This window comes from Loxodonta africana, unplaced genomic scaffold, assembly GCF_030014295.1.
Source record: "Loxodonta africana isolate mLoxAfr1 unplaced genomic scaffold, mLoxAfr1.hap2 scaffold_325, whole genome shotgun sequence".
NCBI lineage: Eukaryota > Metazoa > Chordata > Mammalia > Proboscidea > Elephantidae > Loxodonta > Loxodonta africana.
Genome location: NW_026975041.1, coordinates 218,679 through 234,915, shown reverse-complemented (window position 1 = coordinate 234,915; position 16,237 = coordinate 218,679). Strand labels below are relative to the sequence as shown.

The 16,237-nt window shown below is 42.4% G+C and overlaps 1 pseudogene; it reads left to right on the top strand.

Moving 5' to 3' along the window:
* The first annotated feature begins 7,637 nt into the window (after positions 1-7,637).
* Positions 7,638-10,746, top strand: LOC135229508 (PC-esterase domain-containing protein 1B-like; annotated as a pseudogene).
* Positions 10,747-16,237: the final 5,491 nt, after the last annotated feature.

The window sequence follows — 16,237 nt, the reverse complement described above, 5'->3', positions numbered from 1 at the left end:
CACATATAGAAGCAGACCATGATTGCTTCTACAACTCCCCAAAGTAAAGAATCAAAATCTTTTCCAAATGAAGATACAATCCTGGAATTGCCAGATACAGAATAAAAAAAAAACTAATTTACAGAATTCTTCAAGACATCAGGGATGACCTCAGAAATGAAATAAGGCAATTTACAGAAAAAGCCAAGGAACACACTGATAAAGCAGTTCAAGGTCTCAAAAAGATTATTCAAGAACATAGTGGAAAAGTTAATAAGCTGCAAGAATCCATAGAGATACAGCATTCAGAAATCCAAAAGATTAACAATAAAATTACAGAATTAGACAACGCAATACGAAGTCAGAGGAGCACACTCGAGCAATTAGAATGCAGAGTGGGAGCTCTGAAGGACCAGGGAATTGACACCAATATAGCTGGAAAAAATCAGATAAAAGAATTAAAAAAAATGAAGAAATCCTAAGAATCGTGTGGGACTCTATCAAGAAGAATAACTTGCATGTGATTGGAGTCCTAGAACGGGGAGGGATATCAGAAAACACAGAGAGAATAGTTGAAGATCTGTTGGCAGAAATCTTCCCTGACATCATGAAAGACGAAAGGATATCTATCCAAGATGCTCATCGAACCCCATTTAAGACTGATCCAAAAAGAAAATCACCAAGACATATTATCATCAAACTTGCCAAAACGAAAAATAAAGAGAAAATATTAAAATCAGCCAGGGATAAAATAAAGGTCTCCTACAAGGGAGAATCAATAAGAATAAGTTCAGACTACTCAGCAGAAACCATGCAGGCAAGAAGGCAATCGGATGACATATACAGAGCACTGAAGGGGAAAAACTGTCAGCCAAGGATCATATATCCAGCAAAACTCTCTCTGAAATATGAAGGTGAAATTAAGACATTTACAGATAAACACAAGCTTAGAGAATTTGTAAAAACCAAACCAAAGCTACAAGAAATACTAAAGGGGGAAATTGTTTGATAAGAAAAACAATAATATCAGACACCAGCACAACACAAGGTCACAGAACAGAGCATCCTGATATCAACCCAAATAGGGAAATCACAAAAACAAATTAAGATTAATTTTAAAAAGAAAAAAACACTCAAAACAGGGAATCATTGAAGTCAATATGTAAAAGATCATAATAATCTAAAAGAGGGACTAAATACAGGTGGCATAGAACTGCCATATGGTGAGGGATACAAGGCGATATAGGACAATACAAGTTAGGTTTTTACTTAGAAAAATAGGGGTAAATAGTAAGGTAACCACAAAGAGGTATAACAACTCCACAACTCAAAATAAAAACCAAGAAAAACATAACGACTCAGCAAACATAAAGTCAGATACTATGAAAAAGAGGAACACAAAATTTACAAAGAAAAATGTCTCAGCACAAAAAAGTAAGTGGAAAAATGAAATTGTCAACAACACACATAAAAAGGCATCAAAATGACAGCACTAAACACATGCTTATCTATAATTACGCTGAATGTAAATGGACTAAAGGCATCAATAAAGAGACAGAGAGTCACGGACTGGATAAAGAAACACGATCCGTCTATATGCTGCCTACAAGAGACACACTTTAGACTTAGAGACACAAACAAACTAAAACTCAAAGGATGGAAAAAATACATCAAGCAAACAATAAGCAAAAAAGAGCAGGAGTAGCAATATTAATTTCTGACAAAATAGACTTTAACGTTAAATCCACCACAAAGGATAAAGAAGGACACTACATAATGATAAAAGGAAAAATTGCCCAGGAAGATATAACCATATTAAATATTTATACACCCAATGACAGGGCTGCAAGATACATAAAACAAACTTTTTCAGAACTGAAAAGTGAGATAGACACCTCCACAATTATACCAGGAGACTTTGACACACCACTTTTGGAGAAGGACAGGACATCCAGTTAGAAGCTCAATAGAGACACGGAAGACCTAATTACAACAATCAACCAACTTGACCTCATTGACTTATACAGAACACTCCACCCAACTGCTGCAAAGTATACTTTTTTTTCTAGTGCACATGGAACATTCTCTAGAATAGACCACATATTAGGTTTTAAAACAAACATTTGCAGAATCCAAAACATTCAAATATTACAAAGCATCTTCTCAGACCACAAGGCCATAAAAGTGGAAATCAATAACGCAAAAATTATGGAAAAGAAATCAAATACTTGGAAACTGAACAATAACCTGCTCAAAAAAGACTGGGTTATAGAAGACATTAAGGAGGGAATAAAGAAATTCATAGAATGCAACGAGAATGAAAATACTTCCTATCAAAACCTCTGGGACACAGCAAAACCAGTGCTCAGAGGTCAATTTGTAATGATAAATGCACACATACTAAAAGAAGAAAGAGCCAAAATCAGAGAACTGTCCCTACAATTTGAACAAATAGAAAGTGAGCAACAAAAGAATCCATCGGGCACCAGAAGAAAACAAATAATAAAAATTAGAGCTGAACTAAATGAATTAGAGAACAGAAAAACAATTGAAAGAATTAACAAAGCCAAAACTGGTTCTTTGAAAAAATTAACAAAATTGATAAATCATTGGCCAGACTGACTAAAGAAATACAGGAAAGGAAACAAATAACCCAAATAAGAAACGAGATGGGTCACATCACAACAGACCCAACTGAAATTAAAAGAATCATGTCAGATTATTGCAAAAAAGTACACTCTAACAAGTTTGCAAACCCAGAAGAAATGGATGAATTCTTAGAAAAAACTACCTACCTAAACTAACACAATCAGAAGAACAACTAAATAGACCCATACCAAAAATGAGATTGAAACAGTAATCAAAAAACTCCCAACAAAAAAAAAACCCTGGCCCGGATGGCTTCACTGCAGAGTTCTACCAAACTTTCAGAGAAGAGTTAACACCACTACTACTAAAGGTATTTCAAAGCATAGAAAATGATGGAATATTGCCTAGCTCATTCTATGAAGCCACTATATCCCTGATTCCAAAGCCAGGTAAAGACATCACAAAAAAAGAAAATTACAGACCTATATCCCTCATGAACATAGATGCAAAAATCCTCAACAAAATTCTAGCGAATAGAATTCAACAACATATCAAAAAAATAATCCACCACGACCAAGTGGGATTTATACCAGGTATGCAAGGCTGGTTTAATATTCGAAAAGCCATTAATGTAATCCACCACATAAATAAAACAAAAGACAAAAACCACATGGTCTTATCAATTGATGCAGAAAAAGCATTTGACAAAGTCCAACACCCTTTTATGATAAAAACTCTCAGCAAAATAGGAATTGAAGGAAAATTCCTCAACATAATAAAGGGCATCTTTTTATACAAAGCCAACAGCCAACATCACTCTAAATGGAGAGAGCCTGAAAGCATTTCCCTTGAGAACGGGAACCAGACAAGGATGCCCTTTATCACCACTCTTATTCAACATCGTGCTGGAAGTCCTAGCCAGGGCAATTAGGCTAGACAAAGAAATAAAGGGTATCCGGATTGGCAAGGAGGAAGTAAAGTTATCACTATTTGCAGATGACATGATTTTATACACAGAAAACCCTAAGGAATCCTCCAGAAAACTACTGAAACTCGTAGAAGAGTTTGGGAGAGTCTCAGGTTATAAGATAAACATACAAAAATCACTTGGATTCCTCTACATCAACAAAAAGAACATCGAAGAGGAAATCACCAAATCAATACCATTCACAGTAGCCCCGAAGAAGATAAAATACTTAGGAATAAACCTTACCAAAGATGTAAAAGACCTATATAAAGAAAACTACAAGTACTACTACAAGAAACTGAAATGGACCTAGTTAAGTGGAAAAACATACCTTGCTCATGGATAGTTAACATAGTAAAAATGTCTATTTTACCAAAACCCATCTATACATACAATGCACTTCCAATCCAAATTCCAATGACATTTTTTAATGTGATGGAGAAACAAATCACCAACTTCATATGGAAGGGAAAGAAGCCTCAGACAAGCAAAGCATTACTGAAAAAGAAGAAGAAAGTGGGAGGCCTCATTCTACCTGATTTTAGAACCTATTATACAGCCACAGTAGTCAAAACAGCCTGGTATTTGTACAACAACAGGCACATAAACCAATGAAACAGAACTGAGAACCCAGGTATAAATCCATCCACATATGAGCAGCTGATATTTGACAAAGGGCCAGTGTCAGTTAATTGGGGAAAAGATAGTCTTTTTAACAAATGGTGCTGGCATAACTGGATATCCATTTGCAAAAAAATGAAACAGGACCCATACCTCACACCATGCACAAAAACTAACTCCAAGTGGATCAAAGACCTAAACTAAAGACTAAAACAATAAAGATCATGGAAGAAAAAATAGGGACAACTTTAGGAGCCCTAATACAAGGCATAAACAGAATACAAAACATTACCAAAAATGACGAAGAGAAACCAGATAACTGGGAGCTCCTAAAAATCAAACACCTATGCTCATCTGAAGAGTTCACCAAAAGATTAAAAAGACCACCTACAGATTGGGAAAGAATTTTCAGCTACGACATCTCTGACCAGTGCCTGATCTCTAAAATCTGTATGATTCTGTTAAAACTCAACCACAAAAACACAAACAACCCAATCAAGAAGTGGGCAAAGGATATGAACACACACTTCACTAAAGAAGATATGCAGGCAGCTAACCGATACATGAGAAAATGCTCTCGCTCATTAGCCATTAGAGAAATGCAAATTCAAACTATGATGCGATTCTATCTCACTCCAACAAGGCTGGCATTAATCCAAAAAACACAAAATAATAAATGTTGGAGAGGCTGCAGAGAGATTGGAACTCTTATACACTGCTGGTGGGAATGTAAAATGGTACAACCACTTTGGAAATCTATCTAACGTTTTCTTAAACAGTTAGAAATAGAACTACCATACAACCCAGAAATCCCGCTCCTCGAAATATACCCTAGAGAACTAAGAGCCTTCACACAAACAGATATATGCACACCCATGTTTATTGCAGCTCTGTTTACAATAGCAAAAAGCTGGAAGCAACCAAGGTGTCCCATTAACGGATGAATGGTTAAATAAATTGTGGTATATTCACACAATGGAATACTACACATTAATAAAGAACCATGACGAATCTGTGAAACATTTCATAACGTGGGGGAACCTGGAAGGCATTATGCTGAGCGAAATTAGTCAGAGGCAAAAGGACAAATATTGTATAAGACCACTATTATAAGATCTTGAGAAATAGTATAAACTGAGAAGAACACATACTCTTGTGGTTACAAGGTGAGGAGGGAGGGAGGGTGGGAGAGGGTTATTTACTGATTAGTTAGCAGATAAGAACTACTTTAGGTGAAGGGAAGGACAATACTCAATACACGGAAGGTCAGCTCAACTGGACTGGACCCAAAACAAAGAAGTTTCTGAGATAAACTGATAGCTTCAAACATCAGTGGAGCATGGCGGGGGTCTGGGGACTATGGCTTAAGGGGACTTCTAAGACAATTGGCAAAATAATTCTATTATGAAAACATTCAGCATCCCACTTTGAAATGTGGCGTCTGGGGTCTTAAGTGCTAACAAGTGGCCATCTAAGATGCATCAATTGGTCTCAACCCATCAGAATCAAACGAGAATGAAGAACACCAAGGTCACAAGATAACCATGAGCCCAAGAGACAGAAAGGGCCACATGAACCAGAGACTTACATCATCCTGAGACCAGATGAACTAGATGGTGCCCGGCCACAACCGATGACTGCCCTGACAGGGAGCACAACAGAGAACCCCTGAGGGAGCAGGAGATCAGTGGGATGCAGACCCCAAATTCTCATAAAAAGACCAGACTTAATGGTCTGATTAAGACTAGAGGCATCCCAGCTGTCATGGTCCCCAAACCTTCTGTTGGCCCAGAATAGGAACCATTCCCGAAGACAACTTATCAGACACGGAAGGGACTGGACAATGGGTTGGAGAGAGATGGTGGCTAAGAGTGAGCTACTTGTATCAGATGGACACTTGAGACTGTGTTGGCATCTCCTGTCTGCAGGGGAGATAGGAGGGTAGAGAGGGTTAGAAACTGGCAAAATTGTCAGAAAGGAGAGACTGGGAGGGCTGACTCATTAGGCGGAGAGCAAGTGGGTGTATGGAGTAAGGTGTATATAAGCTTATATGTGACAGACTGACTTGATTTGTAAACGTTCACGTAAAGCTCAATAAAAATTATTAAAAAAAACATAGCAGCCATTTTGAGGATGGCGCAGGGACAGGCAGTGTCTCATTCTGCTGTACACAGAGTCACTATGAGTCAGAATGGACTAAACAGCACCAAACAACAACAACAAAGATGGTAGTGTGGATACATATCCTGTTATGTAATCTTCAAAGAGTATTACAATCAGACAGCTAGAAAACTTATCTAAGGGAAAATAAGAGGCCAAAGTTCATACCAGCAGGAGCCTGCATTAATATCATAGCAAGAAACAGGTCATGGTTATTGCAGCCAGGAAATTAGCATCTATATCCAACTGAAGAAGAACTCAAGATATGTATACTTGGAAACTAAATCCACATCCCAATAGGAACCCTGGTGGCACAGCGTTTAAGAGTTACAGCTGCTAACCAAAAGGTCAGCAGTTCAAATCCACCAAACGCTCCTTTGAAAACCATGTGGCAGTTCTACTCCTTCCTATAGAGTTGCTGTGCATCAGAAACCACTTGATGGCAATAGTAATGGGCAGCAGTAAATACGGCATATTTATTACAGTCAAGAGGTTAGCATGCATACCCAAAGAAAAACACGATGGGTTAAAACAAGCTCTAAGACTAAATATTTACCTAGAATATAGTAATAATATTGAAGTCAAGGTCATTACAGCCATAAAGTTAGCACTTATAGCCAAAGAAATAAGAGGTCAGAATTAATAAAACCTGGAATTCATCCAAATCCTAACATAAAGTGAGGGGCACAATGCTACAACCTCCATATACAAGGAGAAAGGAGGTTAGGGTTCAAAGAATCATGAGCCCAAAATCATATTTTAATAAAAAAACAAAAAAACAAAAAAAACAAAAAAAAAACAAAAAAAACAAACAAAAAAAAAAACAAAACCAAAACAAAAAAACCAAAAAAAACAAAAAAACCAAAAAAAACAAAAAAAAAAAAAAAAAAAAAAAACAAAAAACAAAAAAAAAAAAAAAAACAAAAAAAAACAAAAAAACAAAAAAAAAAAAACCAAAAAAAAAAAAACAAAAAAAAAACAAAAAAAAACAAAAAAACAAAAAAAAAAAAAACAACAAAACAAAAAAAAAAAAAAAACAAAAAAACAAAAAAAAAAAAACAAACAAAAAAAAAACAAAAAAAAAAAAAAAAAAAAAAAAAAACAAAAAAAAAAAAAAAAAAAAAACAAAAAAAAAACAAAAAAAAAAAAAAAAAAAAAAAAAAAAAAAACAAAAAACAAACAAAAAAAAAAAACAAAAACAAAAAAAAAAAAAAAAAAAAAAAAAAAAAATACTATCTCTCTATGGGTCAGAGTCCATATGAAAGGAAATTTGCCTTAATAACCTACTTAAAAAAAGATACATGGCTTGTGAGGCCTGGAAATTAGCATCTATACCCAGAGAAACATGAAGGCAGGATTCATAAAGAAGAGCTTTAACGTATGTACTAGTGAGAAAAGGGTCATTTAAACAAAGCTAGAAAGGGAATATCCATAACCTTAAAACAATATCTATGTCTTTAGTTTTGTTTTTTTTTTTACTAAGATATTGACATAATAGTAAAGATTATGTCATGGTTGTTACAAAAAGGAAGTTAGCAACCATATCCAAAGGAAAAAGAATAACAAAAAAGATCAGGTTTCACAGAGCCAGGAGCTTGACCCATATTCTGGTAATGAAATAGTCAAAGGCAGCACGGTTGGAAAGCTAGCATCCTATTCAAGCAGACAAGAGGCCAGGGTTCACAGAGCTTGTTCCATGCACATATTTTTTTAATAAGGAATATGACGTGAGTGTTACAGCCAGAATCTGCTAATAGAGAAGTTCATGATTCACAGAGCCAAGAGACTAAATCAACACCCTATGAAGTAATGGGGCATGGTTGTTACAGAACCATGCCCCATACTGGCATCTATATTAAAGAGAGGGAAGGGAAGGGTTCTTTTATCAAAGTTGATGTCAATATCCTGTTGAGAATTAGGCCTTGGATTTCAGCCAGGAATCCAGCACCAGTATGTAAAAACAAACAGTTGTATGTAAGGGATAAGGAAATCATGCTACATCTTAGTAAGAATTAGGAATGGTGCTTTCAGCCAGGACGTCAACATTTATATTCAATGGAGAGGAAGTCATTGTACGTGGAGCAAGTACTGACCATTGTACATGGAGCAAGTACTGACCAGTACATCTGGCTCATAGCAACCCCAGATATTGCAGAGTAGTAATGTACTCCACAGGTTTTTTTGTTTTCTAAGTTTATGCCCTTTGGGAAGTAGATAGCCAGAACTTTCACTTGAGGGGCCTCTATGTGGACTCAAACTGTCAATCGTTCTGTTAGCAGTCATATGTTTAATGGTTTGGGGCACCCAGAAGATAGTGTCATAATTTAAGGAGTGAGCATGTTAAAATTAACAGATCTAATGGCTGGTGGAGCCACTGTGGAAAAGGGTCTGAGCATTTCCCAAAGCAACGATCGTTCTACCACCACACCAGCAGACAAGTGCAGCTCAGGGCTTTTACTGAGAGCTGGAGCTCTCTTTTTGCACAAGTCCACCTACAAAAGTATAATAGGAGCCTAATTTGTAAGAGCCAGAAGTTGCATACTAAGCTTACCCTGCTTGAACCACACCAGAGGCCGTTTGTTAGTGCAAAAAGGTGGTGGACGGCAGGAGTTCTACACTGGACACCCCGGGGGGATCCCCAGAGAAGCAGAATGACTGCCCAGAAGGTGGTGCCCAGGAAGGGTAAAACGTCCACCTACGTTACATACCGTAGGGTTCCTTTGCTTCGATTCTCCAAAGGGCAATGCTGGATAAATGCAGAGGAGCTGTGTGGTGGCCAGGCCTCAGCTCAGGAGCACTGGGTGTGCAGATGGAAGTGTGAAGGGTGGACTGCTTGGGGATACCATCATGGCCAGTACCTTGTGGGTATGGATTCCCACACCCCGGTTGGAACACTGTGTTAGAAGGGGTCTCCAGACTTTACCCTGGGACAAAGACAGTGATCAGGTCATGGGATGTGTTCTTGTCATTTCTCAGGAGGGCTGGGGTACTCACAATGGGATTGGGAAGAGAGAGACAAAACGAAAACAAAGACGAAAGCACCGTGGAACTAAGATGAGTATGTTTTCCTGAGTATTCTCGCCTACACTGCCTGGAAATCCTGGGTGTGGATCCACCACCGACTGGGCCACGGCCCTGGAAGTGGCCTGGTTCTTCCAGTGGACAGATTTTGTCCCAGTGCCTGGAGCACAGGTGGTGGCTGAGGCGGAAACAGCCTACAACCATCCAGACCAACAGCATCAGTGTCAGCACCGCTGCCCTCCACCAAGGGGAGCCAAGCCAGGCACAGGGGCAGGGCCATGGGTTCAGAGGTCACACCGTGGGCCTAAGGATTGGCAGAACGCTTTCAGGGCCCCGGACGCTGCCCCCTTTCTCCTCCCCGTCCAGGCCCAGGCCAGTCCAGCGGCATTAAACAGCCCCCGTCTGCCCGCCCGGCCGCCCCACAACCGCCAGCCAGCCAGCCTGCCTGCCTTCTCTCCGTCTCTGGCAGCAGCCCCTCAGCCCTCGGTCCAGAGCTCTTTCGGGACCCGCCCTGAGGGAAGGCAGGAGCTAGGCCACCTTCACCCAGCCACCATGGTCCACGTGAGGGCGTCCGAAGTCCGGCAGCTGCGGCACAACAAGTTCGTGGTCGTCATGGGGGACTCGGTGCAGAGGGCCGTGTACAAGGACCTGGTGCTCCTGCTGCAGAAGGACTGCCTGCTCTCAAGCAGTCCCCTGAAGGCCAAGGGCGAGATGAGCTTCTAGCAGGACAGGCTGCTGCACGGCGGCGGGTGGGGCCGTATGCACAACGGGACCCACTACCGCGAAGTCCGCGAGTTCTGCTCCACACACCACCTTGTGCGCTTCTACTTCCTCACACGCGCCTACTCCCGGTACGTGGAGAAAGTCCTGCTGGAGCTGCTGAGGGGCGAGCACGGCCCAGACGTGGTCATCATGAACTCCTGCCTCTGGGACCTGTCCAGGTATGGCCAGGATTCCATGTGGAGCTACAGGAGGAACCTGGAGACCCTGTTCTGGTGCCTTCGCTAGGTCCTGCCCGAGTCCTCTCTCGTGGTGTGGAACACTGCCATGCCAGTGGCTGAGACAGTCTCGGGGGGTTTCCTCCCGCCTGAGGGCATGCCCCCGACCTCGTGCCTGCGGGATGATGTGGTGGAGGCCAACTTCTACAGCGCCGCTGAGGCCAGCAGGCTCCGCTTCAACGTGCTGGACTTGAATTTCCACTTCCGGCACTCCGGCAGCACAGGCAGGCAGATGGCGTGCACTGGAACCAACACGCTCATCGAAGGCTCTCGCAGCTGCTGCTGGCCCATCTGGGCGACATCTCGGGCGTGGACCTGCCCTGCGACAACCCGGTGGGCAGGTGGATCTGGGAAGGCCCTGGGAGCCGTCTCAGAGGGCCCGCGGACGACAGACTGCTCCAGCACCACTGAGGTGAATCCAGTGAGGTAGGCCCCGCCTCGACGCCCGCCTAGACCCGCGTGCCCGATCGCTTAGTCGCGGAGACCCCCTATTTCCCTGCCCCAGGTTCCCAGGTGCTTCCGGCGGCACCGCCATGGCTCCAGTTTGCCCTGGAACCAATCCCTGCAGCGCCAGCCATGCTCTGGCGACCCCTCTGCACTGCACGCTAGGTATGGCGAGGAAGCAAACCTGACAGCTGGCCGGCTGCCCCGCAACGCCGGAATACATACGGCCTCTGATTAGCACCAGCGCCGCGTGGTTCACCGGGCTTCTCCGCCTTACCCTCCAGGTACCCCCCGCAGAGCCACAGAGGTGCAGGGGGACGGACCGCAGCCACCAGTATGACCAGTGCCAAGACTTCGGTAACCACCCCCCCACGTAGGTCGTCCTCTCCCCTTTGAACCCTTGCCTGGGGGATGGCCTAGGCATGCAGGTCTGGAACACCTCCAGCCACCCCTCCACCCCTCTCAGCAAGGACAAGCCTTACTCGCTGCGAGTTGGGGAAAGGAACAGATATCAGACGTGCACACTCACGGTTGTCTCCTCCTTGCCTTGATGCACAAACTAACTGCGAATTAAAAAAGTGCGTTCAGAAACACAGTGTCTGTCTCTGCGAAGGCCTTGTGGGGCTGCGCCCTGGCAGTGTGTCCATAATGGATCAGTGTAGCCTGTCACTCCCATTATGTTCTGGGTGCCTTTCGGGGCAAGGAGCAGGGCGCCCAGACGCCTCCTCGGGGGCTTCTGCTGCTTTCAGGGCCAAAGAGGCAATCAGGCGAAATCCATTCCTTCCAATTACCTGTAGTTTCTGTAGAAGAGTTATTTGTTCAGAAAAGCCCCGAGGTTGAGCTGCGCTTCACCACTTAGCAAGATCCAATGCTCAATTCAGCGACCTGAAATTAAGTGCCTCTCAGGCCTCTCAGGGCTGGTGTAAAAACAAGCCTCCCAGACCTTTTTCTATACTATTAAAGTGAATTAATTTATTTGCACACACTTGGGAGACTCTGAGAGCTTTTCCAGAGGTCGGGGGTTTCCTTGGCAGAGGAACCAGCTTCTCTTTCCTCATATGAGGAACAATGCGCCTTAAAGACAAACGGGGATGGAAGGTAGCCAGGGAGGAGATGGGAATCAGAGTGATCTCAAGCATGCTAAGAATGAATGAGCAAATCCAGGGCTGGTTACGGAAAAGGAGAAATGACACATTTTGGGCTTGAAATGATTTAAAGTATTGTTAAAGGAGGTGTCAAAAGTTTGGTGTAAGAACCCCTACAGTACGTCAAACTGACAGACATGTGGGGGAAGCCAAGCATGCGCATATGCTTATATACAGAGCCCTGGTGGGGCCCTGGGTAAGCATTGCGCTGCTAACGAAAAGGTGGGCGGTTCACATCCACCAGCCCCTCCTTGGAAAACCTATGGGGCGCTTCTACTCCGTCCTATAGGGCTGCTATGAGTTCAACCTAACTCAATGGCACCTAACAACAATGACAGACATAAACATACATACATAGATTTATATATATATATATATATATATATACACACACACATATACAAAAAAGGAAAAAAAACCCACTGCTGTTGAGTCAATTCTAATTCATAGTGACTTGAGAGGATTTCCAAGGATGTAAATCTTTACAGAAGCAGACTGCTGCACCTTTCTCCCAAGGAGCTGCTGGTGCTTTCAAACTGCCGACCTTTCATTTAGCAGTTGAGTGCTTTAACCACAGTGCCACCAGGGCTTCTTATACATATACACACACATATATATATATACACACGTACATAAAATATACATGCATACAAATGTATATCCTGTCGTGTCACGCAGGAACTCCACCTATGTCACCTAAAAAAACAGAAACAGTTGCCAGTTGACACTGACTCTTGGCAAACCCAGGGTAGAACTGCCCCACAGTGTTTTCTTGGCTGTAACCTTCTTGGAAGCAGAGTGCCGGGCCTTTCTTCCACAGCAGTGCTGCGTGGGCTTGAACCACAAACCTTTAGGTTGTGCCAGAAGGAAACTTTGAAACTTTAATCCAAACTTGCATAAAAAAAATTCATGTAATTCTATTGTTATTGGAAAAAAAAATTCTTTAGAAACAAAGAATTGCATTAATAAAAGCATCTTGAGAATGTAGGGTCTATTCTGATCATTGTTCTTCTGAGCAAGGTGGGAAGAGAAGGTGAGAGAATGTTCTGTCTACAACCACAGGAATACAGTGAACAAGCAGCCCTCTCGGGTGGCCAGGGAGCCGGGGGCCACGATCGTATTTAAGTCTGTATGAGAACTGTCTCTTTTTTCCTTTTACAGACATTTACTTTCCTCTTTTCTCAAAAAGTCTCCTAGATATGCCATTCCTAATGGCAACATTTTTATTTCACCTCTCAGGAACACAGCCTCTAACCGTGAAGCCCATCATAATGAAAAATCTCGCAAAACACGTCTGCAGCAGGTGGTATGCTTTTCTTCATTTTGGCTGTAGAATTTTTCTACAGAAAATTGAATTTGCTCACTTAGAATTAAAATGACCCTGCAGATCATGTTTAATTTTTCCAGCATGAATAAACCCAGCCTCTGTCTCTTTCCTCTGTCTCTCTCTCTCCCTATCTATATGCACACACACACACACACACACACACACACACTCCAGACTTACATATAAGTTTCCTCATTGGTCAGACATTTTCAAAGTCTTTGAATCTTGCTTTCCCTGTGTAGATGGCTCTAGCAGATTCTAAAGCAACCAGGCCTTCCTGCATTGCTAGCGGGAGTGTAAAATGCTACAGCCACTGTGCAGAACAGTTTTGGCTGTGCCTCAAAAAGTTAAACATATGATGACCCCAAGATCCAGCAAACCCAGTCCTAGGCATGCACCCAGAAAAAGCCAAAACAAGAATGCAAACAGAACCCTGTAAACCAATGTTCACTACAGAGCTTTTCATAACAGCCGAAAGACAGAACTGCCTAAGTGTTCATCAACAGATGAATGGATAATCAAAATGTAGTCTCCCCTGCCCTTGCTGGCCCTCTACTTCACCAAACATGATGTCCTTCTCCAACAATTGACCCCTCCTGATGACGTGTCCAGGCAAGCAAATTGGACAATGTTCTGTGTTGATCTATATGGTTTTTCACTGGTTCATTTTTGGAAGTAGATGGCCAGGCCTTTCTTCCTAGTCTGTCTTAGTCTGGAAGCTCTACCAAAATCTATCCACCATGGGTGGCCCTGCTGTTATTTGAAATACTAGTGGCATAGCTTCCAGCATTTCAGTAACACCCAAGCCACTACAGTAGGACAGACTGATAGATGGGTAGTAGACTGTTCTCTACACACATCCTTCCTCAGACTATACTACCTATTCACGACCTTCAAGCATTTCCTTTGTTAGTCTCTCTGAGTGGTTTTGTTCTTCCCCTTGGCATGTTCTTGAGAACCTTCTGCTCTCTCGTCTAGACCCATTACATGCTCCCCCTTCCAGGACACCTTTCTGACCGTCCCCAGGAGATTTAGCAGCATTGTAGATGGCACGCTTGTATTCCAGGTGGCATGCACTGTACATTTGGAAAGCCTAGCTCCCCTGCTAGACTTTTACCCCTTCCTGTTTATTTCTGTACAGTCTTCTAGTGCATCCCAGAATATGGTAGGCTCTGAGTCAAGGTTTGTAGAATGAAGAATTATTAATACAAATTAAATAGCAGACTGATGATAAATCATGCTGTTGAATGTCAGTAGTGAAAAGCTTACATAATTATTATGCTTGGTAACCTTGGTGGCGTAGTGGTTAAGAGCTGCAGCTGCTAACCAAAATGTTGGCAGTTTGAATCCTTAGGGTCGCTATGAGTGGAATTGACTGGACTGCAACAGGTTTGGTTTCTTTTTGGTTAGCAGTGAAGGACCTCTGGAGGCATAACAGTTAAGCACTCGGCTGCTAACAAAAAGGTTGGCAGTTCAAACTCACCATGTGGCTACAAGGGAGAAAGGCCTACCTATCTGCTCCTGTGAAGACAATTGTTATTCAGTGTCGTCGAAGCACTTCGGACTCATAGCGACCCTATGTGCAACAGAAAGAAACACTGCCAGTCCTGTGCCATCCTCACAAACGTTGTTATGCTTGAGTCCATTGTTGTAGCCACTGTGTTAATCCATCTTGTTGAGGACTTTCCTCTCTTTCACTGACCCTCTACCTTACAAAACACGTCCTTCTCCAGGCACTGGCCCCTCCTGATAATATCTCCAAAGGAAAGATGACAACCTAGGAAACCCAATAGGGCAGTTGTATTCTCTCACATGGGGTTCCTGTGAGTTGGAATCAACTCCAAAACACCCAATAACAACAGCTTAGCAGTGAACCAAAAGTTGAGCACTTTTCTTTGGGGCTAAAGGATCCTGTTGAGAACAAAAGCAGAAAAAGACAATGAAATTTGAATATTGATGGGGCATTAACTGGCTGAGCCTAAGCAGGCAGAAGAGGACTGGCTGAGAGAAGCACAAGGCAACCCCAGGGGGGAGTAAAAATCAACCCTCCAGTCTGTAGAGGTAGAGCTAATTTTCTGTAAGTGATACTGTGAGTTGCAATATCAACGGTAAGCACAAAGAGCTTCCACTAGAGTCTTGGACCTTTGAGGATGGGGGAGATTTATGATGTGCTCTAAGGTGAAGGCTCTGTGGGTAAATTAGGTCTGGAAATTGTCCTCGGATGTCACCCTGGCTGGTTTTGAGTTGGGTCTTTGACAAAAGTAGTACTTTATCCAGAAGAGTTGCTTACAAGGGCAATAAAAACCATTTGAAATAACTCCAGGTCAGTTCTCTAAATTGGCCTTTCGTAACCTTCCTACCAACTTAAAGTTCCAGGAGGAAATGTTGACATTTCCAGCATTGAACTAAGAGAATCTCAGCTCCCTCAATAGTTTACCAATTAATTTGTTACTTCAAGGGCTTCATAGGAGTCTCTGAGTGGTGCAAATGTTTACATTCTTGACTAGTGGCCGAAAGGTTGGTGGTTCAAATCAACCCAGAGGTGCCTTGGAAGAAAGACCTGGCAATCTGCCTCTAAAAGTTCACAGCCATTGAAAACCCTTTGGAGGCCAGTTCTTCACCATGATTCGGAATGATCTGAGGGCAACTAACAACAAGAAGGGCTTCATAAACTGTGCAAGCTGGGTATTATCATTATTGTTGTCATAACAAATTACCACCCACTTAATGGCTCCAAGTGGAGTCCCTGAGTGGAGCAAATGGTTAAGCATTCAGCTGGTAACACAAAGGTGGGAAATTCAAGCCTACTCAGAGGTGCCATGAAATAATGGCTTGGTGATCTACTTCTGAAAAACCAGCCACTGAAAACTCTATGGAGCACAGTTCTACTCTGATACACATGGGGAGCCATGAGTCAGAATCCACTGGAAAGCAAAAAGTTTTGATATTTTTTTTGATTCCTAATATCTATGGAGTCCCTGGATGG